Source organism: Saccopteryx leptura, chromosome 4 (genome assembly GCF_036850995.1).
Source record: "Saccopteryx leptura isolate mSacLep1 chromosome 4, mSacLep1_pri_phased_curated, whole genome shotgun sequence".
Lineage (NCBI taxonomy): Eukaryota > Metazoa > Chordata > Mammalia > Chiroptera > Emballonuridae > Saccopteryx > Saccopteryx leptura.
This window is the reverse complement of record NC_089506.1, coordinates 12,367,006-12,380,291: the sequence shown is the minus strand read 5'-3', so window position 1 is coordinate 12,380,291 and position 13,286 is coordinate 12,367,006. Positions and strand designations below refer to the sequence as shown.

The window sequence follows — 13,286 nt, the reverse complement described above, 5'->3', positions numbered from 1 at the left end:
AATGAGCACACCTTACTGTTTTAATCAGAAAAGAGAGGGCCCTGCCCCTGCGTCCCACACAGGAGAGAAAAAGTTCTAATTGGATGTCATTGCTGCCATTAATCCCTGTTATTTTTTTTTAAGTGTCAGGAGCTCACTCAGGAAGACAGGGACCAGTTATCAGTCTCTCAGCCTGACCATAGATGAACTTCTGTGTTTACTCCTAAGACAGAAGGAACCTTCCGTATTTGGACTTTTAAGACAAAAAGAAATAAGCCAGCAGAGGGTTGAGAAACTGGTGTGTGTGACAGTCAACTGCAGAGAAAATAAAAGGGCTCTATGAAAAGAAATAAAATGAAATTTGAACCTTAGATCATATACTAAGGCAGACTCCATACGGATGAAAGCCCTCAGCTGTTAATGAGAAGAGCCATGCAGTTAACAGAGATAATGTAAGAGAATATCTTTGTGACTTAGAGAGGAATTGAAGATATCTATTCAACAGAGAACACCACGAGAAAACTATCAGATCATAAAGTTAAAGAAAATATTAGGGCCCTGGCCGGTTGGCTCAGCGGTAGAGCGTCGGCCTAGCGTGCGGAGGACCCGGGTTCGATTCCCGGCCAGGGCACACAGGAGAAGCGCCCATTTGCTTCTCCACCCCTCCGCCGCGCTTTCCTCTCTGTCTCTCTCTTCCCCTCCCGCAGCCAAGGCTCCATTGGAGCAAAGATGGCCCGGGCGCTGGGGATGGCTCTGTGGCCTCTGCCTCAGGCGCTAGAGTGGCTCTGGTCGCAATATGGCGACGCCCAGGATGGGCAGAGCGTAGCCCCTGGTGGGCGTGCCGGGTGGATCCCGGTCGGGCGCATGCGGGAGTCTGTCTGACTGTCTCTCCCCGTTTCCAGCTTCAGAAAAATGAAAAAAAAAACAAAAACAAAAAACAAAACAAAACAAAAAAAAACTAATTAAAAAAGAAAATATTAGGGTTGGTTTGTTTGTTTGTTTAAGTGAGAGAAGGAGAGACAGAGAGGCAGATTTCCGCATATGCACCGACTGGGATCCACCCAGCAACACCCATCTAGGGCCAATACTTGACTCAACCAAGCTATCCTCAGCACCCAGGGCCACACTCAAACCTATCGAGCCACTGGCTATGAGAAGGAAGAGGGTGAGAAGGGGAAGAGGGAAGGGAAGAGAAGCAGAGGGTGGCTTCTCCTGTGTGCTCTGACCGGGGATCAAACCTGGGATGTCCACATGCCTAGCCCAAGCTCTATCCACTGAGCCAACTGGCCGTGGCCAATATTAGTTTTTTTGTATTAAGATGAACTAATTCTATTACTATATTGACTGTTTTTAGAAGCTCTTGCATATCAACAAGAGAAGAAACACAATGGTAAATGTACAAAAGATTGGAATATACAATCCAAAAAGAAAAGTGCTGTGTAACTCACAAGCAGATAAAGCAATATTCAAATTCCTTAGTAACAGAGAACCATAAATAAAATAATGAGATATCAATTTATATCCATAGATGGGACAACTGGAAAGCTGGGCACAGGGGAATGCAGGAATCCTCATGTACCATGTCTTGGTACTGTGTGAAAGATACAGACACTCCAGAAAAAAACCTACTAGCATTAGGTCAAATCAAGATTGTGTGCGTCCTGCCTGACCAGGCGGTGGCTCAGTGGATAGGGCGTCGGACTGGGATGCAGAGGACCCAGGTTTGAGACTCTGAGGTCACCAGCTTGAGCGTGTGCTTATCTGGTTTGAGCAAAGCTCACCAGCTTGGACCCAAGGTCGCTGGCTCGAGCAAGGGGTTACTCGGTCTGCTGAAGGCCCATGATCAAGACACATATGAGAAAGCAATCAATGAACAACTAAGGTGTCGCGACGAAAAACTAATGATTGATGCTTCTCGTCTCTCTCCGTTCCTGTCTGTCTGTCCCTATCAATCCCTCTCTCTGACTCTCTCTCTGTCTCTGTAAAAAAAAAAAAAAGATTGTGTGCATCCCATGATCAAGTTGTCCCATCTTACTTAGAGACTTCTCTCACAGGTGTAGTGAGAATACTATTAGCGTGGCTTCCAGTAAAGGGAGGTGCAGACAATCTGGGTGAGCATCCATGAGCCGACGGGTAAGGAAATACGAGGAAGCACTGGTACCCACGGCAACACTGAAAGCTCGCAGGTATAGAGTAATACATGAGAGAGAAAACACGGAAAAATGTCTGGAGTACCATGCAGTTCTTAAAGCACCCATTATGACATCACTGAAGTAAAAGAATTCACAGCAAACACACCAGAATGATTGTCTGTGACAACTAATGGGAGTGGGGATATGAGAACTTAGTAAGTCAAGTTAAGAGGGGGTATTTCATGGCCCACCATGAAAGTGCCATCAACTGAGGAATAAGATGAACCCAATCCAAACTTCTGCATATGAAAGTGTAGGGAGAAAAAAAACAAAGTGGAAAAATCCTTTTGATTGATCCCTGTTTCCTAGAGTGTTGAATGCTCCACTTACGTTTTTGTGTTTTTGTTTTTTTGTTTTTTTTTAAGGTTTATTTCTGGCAGGGGAAGAGGCCTCCCTTCATCTTTGGCCAAGGATTCCTCTTAAAGGATCAAAAATCTGTGAAAACTTATTCACGAAAAGCAGCAGCTCCAGCTTTTGCAACGGCAGTCTAAACCAAGATTCCATCTTTGAACCGCCCACCAGCCAAGAATAGCTTCACAAGCTTTACATTTTAGTTTGTATTATAAAAACAATTTTGTTTCATTTCCTACACATAAAAATTATATCATAAGAGTGAATGCCTTTTTCCTGACCATGCAGAGGCACAGTGGATAGAGTGTCGGACTGGGATGTGGAGGATTTAGGTTTGAGACTCCGAGTTTGCCAGCTTGAGCGCAAGCCCATCTGGTTTGAGCAAGGCTCACCAGCTTGAGCCCAAGGTCACTGGCTCGAGCAAGGGGTTACTCGGTCTGCTGAAGGCCCCATGGTCAAGGCACATATGAGAAATCAATCAATGAACAACTAAGGAACCGCAACGAATTGATGTTTCTCATCTCTCTCCCTTCTTGTCTGTCTGTTCCTATCTGTCCCTCTCTCTGACTCTATCTCTCCCACAAGAAAAAAAAAAAAAAAGAGTGAATGCCTTTTAAAACAGCTTACACTTATATGAATGATCTGTTTTTGCATAAAAATTACTCCAAAAACTATTGGCTTAAAACAACAAACATTTTTTAAGAAGATTTTTTTTTGCTTTTAAAAAAAATGTTTATTGATTTCAGAGAGAAGAAGCTGGTGTTTCTCTCTCTCTCTCTCTCTCTCTCTTTCTCTTTTGCTAAAATCAATAGAGAGAGGAAGCAAAAGAGAGAAAGCGACAGAAACATTGAACTGTTCTTGCATGTGCCCTGACCGGGGACCGAACCCGGCAGCCTCTGTGTTTCCGGATGATGCTCTAACGGTTAGAGTCTAACCAACTGAGCTATCCAGCCAGGGCAACGAACACTTTTGACCTCACAGTTCCTGGGGTCAGAAGTCAAGCGTGGGTTGGTTGGATGGTGTGGCTCAGGAGGCTGCAGCCAAGATGCCATCCAGGACTGCTGTCATCTGAGGGCTTGACTGAAGGCTTCCAAGATGGCAAGCTCACGTGGCTGTTGGCAGGAAGTCCCCAGTCCCTTGTGAGGCGGGCCTTTCCATCAGACCGCTTGACTGTCCTCATGACACAGCAACTGGCATCCCCCATGATCGGTGATCTGAAAGAGAAAACAAGGAGACACCACAGTACTTTTTCCTCCTGCACGTGGAAGCCACACCCTGCCAGCTTCACCACACTCTGTTCATTAGACTGAGCTCCGAGTCCGGCCTCACTCCAGGGGAGGGAAATGAGGCTCCACCTCCTGGAGGGAAGAGTGTCAAAGAATTCAAGGGTATATTCGCAAACCCCCAGGACGCTGCTGGATGCACTTCTCCATCTGGGATGCCCTGACCTCCCCCACACCCACTCTCTGCTGTAAATTCTTCAGCACCCCCTTAAAGGCTCCTCGCCCACACGGTACTTTCTCTCCAGTCCTATCAAGGTCCCCTGACACAGGCCCCTGAAAGAACAGCCCGGGTCAGTGTTTTTGAAACTTCAGGTTTTGACCCATTAGTATAACTTGGTCAATGTTTTTAAATAGATGAGAAAAGGCATGCGTGCATCCCACACAGTAAGGCTAAGCTTCATGGAACATTGATTTCAGCATAAGTCATTCATTTGCTTAAATACTTGTTGAGGACATTCAACGTGCCAGGCACTGTTCTGGACACTTGGGATGAATAAGTGAACAATGTGGACAAAGATCCCTGCTCTCCAGGAGTTTGTGGTCTGGTGTAAAGATTCAGATCATAAAAATAGACATAACGAACTCAATTATTTAGTACGGCCGAGGCTTGATGGAAAAGGTGAAGTGGAGCGACGTCAAGGGGGTTCAGGAGTCAGAGGGGTGTTAGCTGTAATTATAAATGTAGTAAATAAGTGGGCCTTCTTGAGAAAGAGGCAAACGGTATGTGCGTACAAGTACATATGTGCGCATGCGTGCGTATCTGTGTGGACCAAGTCGACTATAAAATCAAGTGATTTATAAAAATCGTTGCCACGTGACCACAGTGTGACCCAGACACAATGGGAAGGGAGAAGAAGGCAGGAGGAAAAGGAAAAGGAGAGTTCTTTCTTCCCCTGAGCTTCCAGCACCAGTGTGGGGAGCCCTTTAATGAAGAATGCGGTGGGGATCCTCCTCCATACCAGCACCTTTTAAACTCGCAAGGTCCAGCAAGTTCGCCAGGAATGAGCTATGGTGTGGGTCGCGTAAAGAACAAACCCTGTTCTGGTGGGGACGCATGCGCCGGTTCCAAATCCTGATGGGGTCAGACGTGGAGGAAGAGATCCAGGGAACTTTCTGGAAATCGCAGTTACGAAGAAGACTGTGTGGGGAACAGGATTGCTATGGAGAGGGAAGAGTCGGTGCCAAGCCGGGGCAGAGAGGAAATGACGGCACAGAGAGAAGACAAACACTGTGGTTCTAGATTGCGGGTGGTAAAGCGAGAGACCAGAGCCAGCCTGACTTTAATACCCATGTCAAGGGATTTGGACTTGACCCCGAGCGCAATGTGGTGCCACTGAAGGATTTTACACACGGAGAGATTTGTATTTCAGAATGTTGGCTCTGGCAAACGTGAATAGCGCTGATCTTCAAAATGCAGCGTCAGCAACTTAGGAGGTGTGCAAAACAGTCTGCCAAAGAGTGGAAGGAAAATATTAGATCCACTCTTCCTGAAAAAATGTATTAAGCTTTTCCATTTAATATATACATAATCTATTTCATATTTAATCTACATACTATATAAAATTAACATTTAATCTGCATCGTAGACTTAATAGATGTGGGCGTATAATTATATTTATAATTTATAAAAATATATATTGGGGATACATACTCAAAAAATTTTTGATAGGAATGTGCAATCAAAGAGACCACAGATACAGAAGACGATTTGGAAGGAAGCTCAGAACGTCCTTCCCCCCTCCCAGCTCTGTGAAGGAATTCTCCAACCAGGGACTTGTTCGCAGCCGATGGGCCACTCGGCTCAACGAGGTAAAGACTCAGGAGAGGATTTCATGGCTACCATCCCAGTTCTGGTCCCAACAGAGCTGTTTCCAGGAGGAACCCTGGCCATCCAAGCGGAAAAGACAGCAACAGGAGGTCCTGGCAGAACCCTGGGGAGGTAAGCTGGCAGCGCCATTTGGCAAACACCTTCAAGGTTGAAAGAGCCTCGGTTTTGGCTGCTGTTCAACGACAAGTTTGTGCAGAGGCACAGAATAAGGCCTCTGCACAAATGTAGAGTTTGACCTTGAACTATATTCTTTTCTAAGAGGCTCTGCTAACTATTATAAAGGCTGTTGTCATGGTTACTTATGGTTAGCCGTTCATTGTGATAATGAAGCGTTTTGGCCGCCCAGGCTGCCCTGCTGGGGGGAGAGAGATTTTCCACGTCTAAACTACTCCTACGCATTGGATGACCTCTCTCAAGAGAGCACTTAAGATATGAAAAGACTGTTTAATTATATGTGCTACTTGTGCCCTGTGACTGCATTGCCAATGCGGTGCGTTTGAAGATCCTAGTTGCTTATTTGAAGCTGCTTGTATTGTTCCCACTTGGTATTTACTTTTCCCTTAGCTTTAAATGGAGCGTATGTACAGTAAGACTTTGCAACCAGTTTTTGTTTATGGGCGCATGCCCTTTTTAAAACTCTGCTCTGTGTACTATATATTTTCAGCCTATTTTAATCTTTTACAATCTTCCTCACTTGCCACGAAATAATTAATAGTTGTCAAGTACACACTGGAGTTTTTCAAATGTCAGTCTCTTTCAGAATACAATTTCAGTAAAATGTAACCATGGACTAAGGCAAGAACTTAGATATTACAGTTTTGCAAATTTTTATTTTGCTCTTACTACAAAGTCATTGAACATCACTTCATTGTTATCCAGTGGTTCATTATTACACGCGACGAAAACCCATGACCACTGGTACTAGCTAAATCTGAGGGTAGGAGTATCGCTTCAAGAGAAGGGGACCTCAAAACGTCTGTATGCTACTTGGTTTCACTGAAATTCCTTAGAGGTTGTTTAGACTAGAATGTGACAGTGGAGGAAAATCAAGAGCTGCTCCGCAGGTTAAATCAGCAGAATGATGTTGTATTGAACTTGGAAGGTGAAAAGAGATAGGTCGACAACACCGCATAGATTCCTGCTTGTTCACCAGCATGGTGGGTCCCGTCTCTGAGCTGGGGAGCAATGGACGAGGACCAGCCTTGGCTAGAAAGACAACAAATTCAGTCTTGAAACTGTGGAGCTTGAGAAACTTTCGAGACATGCAAGTAGAGAAGTAAAGTAAGCAAGATTTGGAGGTGAGAAGAGAAGCTTGGGCTAGAGACAGCACTTTGGGGGCCATTAGCATATAGATACTGACTGAAGCTATTGGCGGAGGTGAGACTGACCAAGGAGAGCAGGGAATGAGAACAGAGGTCAGGGCAGAGCATTAAGGACACCTGATATGTAATGGCCAAAGGACGGGAGTTCCAAGAAGGAAAATACATTGTTATCGTGTTAAATGCTGCTTGGCGAGCAGGTGGGTTGAGCACAGAATGATGTGCAGGGCACAGGAGACCCTGACATAAACTACATGGGTGAGATGTGAGGGACTGAGCAAGGAGAGATGAGGAAATAGAAAACAGAAGTCTCTTCACATCTGTCAAATAGCTCTGTTGCCGTGAAAAGGACTGAATGAGACCTACAGGAAAGGACAGTATGAGATCAACCGCTGGCCGAGGTGGTAATAAGGGCAATGAAATAAAGGAGGAGAGGAGATGCTGCATGTTGAAGACAGATGTTCTGGGAGGAATGTGAATATAAAGAGTAACAAAGGGAGAAATTACAGAACATGTTGTAAATGGACCAGCTTTTGTTCTGCTGTTTGGCCTCTCACTATCGGCAAGTTTCTGTCTCCTGGAGCCCAGGGTAGAGAAGCAGAGAGTGACTTTTTCCAGGTGTTTACGTTCCAGTGTTTTCAGTTGCTTCATGGTTGAAGGAAGGGTAGGCAAGTCCTAAAATGGACTGGTCTCTTCTGTCCGTCTCGAGCTTTGCTCTTTCCTCTGTGTTCTCTGTTGAGAGGTGACCCTTCTCGTCATATGTGCACATCTTTCTCCTTTAGTGTATGTCCAAGGAAAGTCTAAATGAAAGGCCAGTATCTAGGTCAAGAAGTTCTGCCCAACACGGGAGCCTGCCTGTGCTCAACCCTGCCATCTCCCTCTCTACCCACCCATCCTCAATCCATCTGCAAACCCTCTCCTTTCCACCTCTGAAGTGCCTTCCAAATCCACTCACTTCTCCCTCAGCCTCCACTGTTTCTACCTTGGGCCACCACTGTTTCTCATGCAATATACACCTGCCTTTAGATTGGGCTCCCTGCTACCCCCACCCCTGTTCTGTCCACTCTCACCCCTCTCTCTTCCCTAGTCCGTTACTCCATGGCCAACGATTCCTCTCCAAAATGCAAATCTGATCATGCCAGCTCACTGCTCAGTTATGCAGTGGCTCCTCACCACCCTAAGTGGAGAGCCCATACCCCTTACATCTTGAGCACCAGGTCTTTGGTCTGTCCTGTTTTGCCTCCCCCAGCATTTACAACGCCAGTCCGACTGAACCTTCTCTTCCCTCCTCTCATCCTGCCTCTCTTTCCCCTCAAGCCTTTCACTATCTCCTCCCTCTTCCTGCCCCATTTGCTGCACAAATTCCTAATTCTAGTCTCTGTTTAGACACAGAGCACTCCAGAATGCCTTTCTGAACGCAATCACTTCTTTGGACTCAACATTTTTTTTTCTCTAACCATTGATGCCAGAAAAATCTTTTATCAGATCTTACTGCATCTTTTGAGTTGAAAGCTCTCTCACTGTCAGGATTATGTCTATTTTGCTCAATGCTATATTCCTAAGCACAGTGATGGGACTATACGAAGTTTTCTAAAATATTTGATTGAATAAGTGAATGATCAAATGAACTATCAATGCAACCCACAGATTTTTGGGACTTAATTAGATTTGGTTAATGTTCCAGATTTGATCAAACTTGGGGAAAGGACTGACAATGCATTGAATCGTATTAATCAAAATAACAATTCATTCATTTCAGTACGAAATATAACTGACAAGTGACCCCCAAGTTCATGTAGGTCATGGAAAACCAAATCACAGAATATTTTTTGATAAATATAGATTCAGAGAAAGGGAAGTTATGGTTCAAGTGTTTAATAGCATATGGATGTGATTGTCTCATTTCCTTCATTTTTATAATTGGCTGGTCCACTTGCCAGGTGTTGACCCTGCATCCTGTCCCTGGATGGCACTGCTGGCACCAGCCTTTCTGACTGTTGTTTTTTGACCCTCTTTGCTGGCACCCCCTCCCCCATTACAGCGGCACATTTAGATAGGCAAACATCCTCTGTTGTGTTATTAGAGTCTTTCACCAGACTGAGTCCTCAAAGAGATTTGCATATCTCTGTTCTAATCCCTTGGAGTTTTTATTTTTCCTTCATTCTCACTTGATGTTTTTTTCCTCATTTCCAAGTCCCTGGTGGTGACATGCCCCAAGTAACATTTTCCACTGGAGCATTCTGAGCTTGTGCTAGTGATTGGTGGAGCTAGAGATTGCATTAGGTAATTTACCGGGTCATTGACGTTTGAAATTGAGGGCTTCTTAGCAATGATGCTTGAAAAGAGAAAAATATTGAGTCGAGCGGACAAGACAAGCATTAGAACAGCTTTTGAGGGTGAAAACGGCAAGATGGCTTGAGACCACACAGCACAAAGACAGGCTGGTGACAAAGAGCCAACCCTCTGAAGCTAGAGGATGGTCGTTTTATTTTATTTTTTGAGCCAAAGTCCATTGAGGCATTTTATTTGCATGTATGTATTACACCTTCAAAGAAAGAATCCCAGGATTTTCCCTCCCGTGTGTTTTTGTCTTGCTTCTTTATGGTTCACGATGCCCGCCGAGGTTTTCAGTTCAATGAAACCAAATGGATGGGAAGGAAGCACAGTGTTCTGCCATTTTTCTATATAATGGTGTTTGAGTTGCACATCAAATCTAGGGCTGATGACTCCACACTCGTGTAACCCACCCATGAGGTTCACAACAATTTTCCCAGCTCTATGATCATCAATAATTTCAAATTCACTAATGTAACATGCTTCACCATCACAGAAACTGGAAGATGACTTCAGAGCACAGCCTAGTAAGAGCCTGACCTTTACCTCTCTTTCTGGCATTTTCTGGATACTCTTGAGCGCATCAGCAAGACAGCCAGCCATGTGCACCATTATGGCAGCACGGAAAGATGGTGGAAAGACCTAGAGGATGGTTATTTTTAAAAAAACTATACTTTAAGAACTTCACGTTTTAATATCTTGTTATTTGTATTTTTCTATAATCATTTCTTCTTATTCTCCCTTAATGTTTGTAAGTTCCTCTTGTACACACTAAACAGTCTCTAACTGTCCTTATGCTAATAATAACTCATTCACATTTATGTGTTTAGTGTATTGCCATCTACTAAAATGACGGTTCCAGGAGGGACAGAATCTAGGAGTCTGCCTCATTCATCCCGGCTGCACAGGATCTAGAAGAGAATCCAGCTCAGCAAAGATGCTGCATTAACTCTCATCAGATGAATGGATGAATGAATGCATGCTCAGGGGAGTCAGAGAAAGATTGTTTTAGTCGAGGTTGGGGTAGAGTTCAGACGCTGTATGATCTGTTCCGGTGGTCCAGATTGGGAGGTGATAGAGGCAGTTAAACTGAGAAAGTCCACTGAGAAAGTGCGGCCCCAGAGGAAAGAGGAGACAGGTTCCAGAAACATTTCAGCCCAGACCAAAGGTCATCCTCCAGCGCTGTCCTTGGCTGAAGCCAGTGCCCTGCATTATTAACATGAGAGAGGTTCTCGTACAAGAGCCCCTGTGGCCAAATATAGTTTCAGAATAGAAATACCTAACCTGTACCCGGAAGTAAACACTGAAGGACCATCTGTATTTAAAATTATTCATTTATTTATTATGATAACAAAATGTTACATCAAGTATTTACTTTTTAACCCACAAATAAACCAATACAGAACAAAAGAAAATTGGAAAAAGTGATAAGGGAGACAACGGCTTTCCTAACTTGACTTCCTGACTCTCAGATGTGAACTGCTCTTTAACCCTGTTTTCAGCTTTAAAGACCAAACAGCCCTCTCAGTCTTCTTAGCGCCCTCCTCTTCGTGCGGCTGCATCAGAAGGCTCTGAAGATGGATAGCGTGAGCACCCTGTCAGAATGTTTTTCGGAATCATCTTGGTACAGTATGTTCTTGTCTCTTGACAAGTAAGGCCATGTTTTTAAAATTTCTGTCGAAGTCCCTACTTTAGGGGCTCAGTGTCCCAGGGCCAGCCTTTCTCACAGTTTGACGCCGGAAAGAAGTTTGTCTCTTAAAGAACTGGCGACATTTTAAATGTCAAATAACAAAAAGACACATAAATCATCATTTGTTCTTGGCTGCCATGAAACTCAGAGCTAAATGTTGGGCTCAATTAAAATCGCCCTTAGCTTAGGCTCAGGACACCTTGAGTTGGAAGGATTCAGACTGCATGCTTGAACGCCTGTGACTTCCATGCTGTAAAATCACGGGAGTGTGGAACAATAAAGATGTTATTCACGCCACTTGGTCCTGTTCCGCAGTGAGCTCCGGGGAGAACCCAGTCTGTAACTATTTTGTTTTCTTCAGTCTCTTATGGAAGCTCATTAACTACTGTCCCATCCACTGATGCAAGTCAGCATTCGGAAGAAGGTATGCTATGGGGTACTGTGCTTTGTACAGTATTTGTATTTTAAAAATAAATTAGGTAACATATTTACACTTAAAATTATATGTGTTTTTTTAAGATCTGAAGAACAATGGTAGTGGTTGCTGGCACACATCGTGGTTGGATGCTATTCTCTCCCCTTGTGTGAGGTGTATATTTATGTACACAATTATGTCAGGTTCCAAAAGATAGGAAGGTCACATTTCAGGGAAGTAACCCTTCACCAATCTGGACACTAAGCTGTACAATTATCTCGCTCCTTCACCACATGATTCTTATGAAACTATCCACATTTTAATCATTCTTTATGTAGCTTTGATTGCAAATTCTTGGAAACTTCTTGAGTAGTCTGACTTTAAAAAATGCATGACTTTAAAACAAAATTAACTCTGCAGAAAGCACATATCAATTAAGCAAAAGCTTCACAGACTGAAGTTAAAATATTTTGGTGTTGAAGTTTTGTGGTAGCCAGTTCTGTGGCTTACTAATCATTAAAATAGTGATTTATTTCTCTACTTATTAAGTACCTATTATTTCTTGTAGGTCAGATTAAGCTCAGAGGTGAAGAGAAACAGTAAAGTAATAGAATATTCTGGGGAAATTCTTTCAAAGCAAAACAGATATGAATTATATAGGTTTGAGCTTTGGTTTGGTTGGTGTTGGATTTAGATGAAGGAAAATAAGGAAAGAATCCTTGTTCTACACAGAGAGGAGCATTAACACAGTTTACATAAAGGACATCAGTACTGAGATGTGGCATGTTTATGCCCAGAAGTGGGCTGAATGGAGATGTCAGGTGGAGAGTTAGAAAGAGAAGGTGAATTCTCCTAACAAAACATAGACTGGGCCCTGGCCGGTTGGCTCAGTGGTAGAGCGTCGGCCAGGCGTGCGGAAGTCCCGGGATCGATTCCCGGCCAGGGCACACAGGAGAGGCGCCCATCTACTTCTCCACCCCTCCCCCTCTCCTTCCTCTCTGTCTCTCTCTTCCTCTCCCGCAGCCGCAGCCGAGGCTCCATTGGAGCAAAAGATGGCCCGGGCGCTAGGGATGGCTCCTTGGCCTCTGCCCCAGGCGCTAGAGTGGCTCTGGTCGTGACAGAGCAGAGCAACGCCCTGGAAGGGCAGAGCATCGCCCCCTGGTGGGCGTGCCGGGTGGATCCCGGTCGGGCGCATGCGGGAATCTGTCTGACTGCCTCCCCGTTTCCAGCTTCAGAAAAATGCAACAAACAAACAAACAAAAAACAAACAAACAAACAAAAAAACATAGACTGGAGAGCTGACTCTGGGACCGGGGAGTGGAGGGTTAATCTCTCCAACTGATACACACTGAAGAGCCATTGTAATCTCTTGATCACAGCAGAGAGATAATGGAAAGGGTACTTCGGAAAGAAGCCAATTGTAGAGATAAGAGGCTTGGTAATTACAAGATCGGAATAGGATATGGAGGTTTCATCAGCATCAAGAGCTCTCTGAGCTACAGAAAATCTCTACCTGATACAGAAAACTCAGGCTTAGACAGAGCAACACAGAGGACAAGAAAAGGAGTAGCGAATGATGACTTTGTTAAAAGGCTAGAGTTCCTAGTATAGCACTGGCGACAAGGTCCCCTTATTCAACATTATTGTTGTTGTCGTCATCGTAAGAGTATTTTGCATTGTGCTTTAAAAGAAATAGAAATCGAAAGAATCTTACATCTGTTGTGTACCAGTAGGTAGAATCGGATTTATTTTTTGTCTTCCCAATAACCCTAATGGGTAGATAGATGTTAATATCCTTATTTTTTACAGTGGCAAGATAGAGACTCAGAATGGTTAAGAAACACCCATACTCCATCTATATCCATTTAAATGACAGAGATTAGGTTTATAACCAG

General features: G+C 44.2%; 1 pseudogene; it reads right to left on the bottom strand.

Annotated features, from left to right (window-relative positions):
* Positions 1–9,499: 9,499 nt before the first annotated feature.
* LOC136404040 (small ribosomal subunit protein uS8-like) lies at positions 9,500–9,898 on the bottom strand (annotated as a pseudogene).
* Between the last annotated feature and the right edge of the window lie 3,388 nt (positions 9,899–13,286).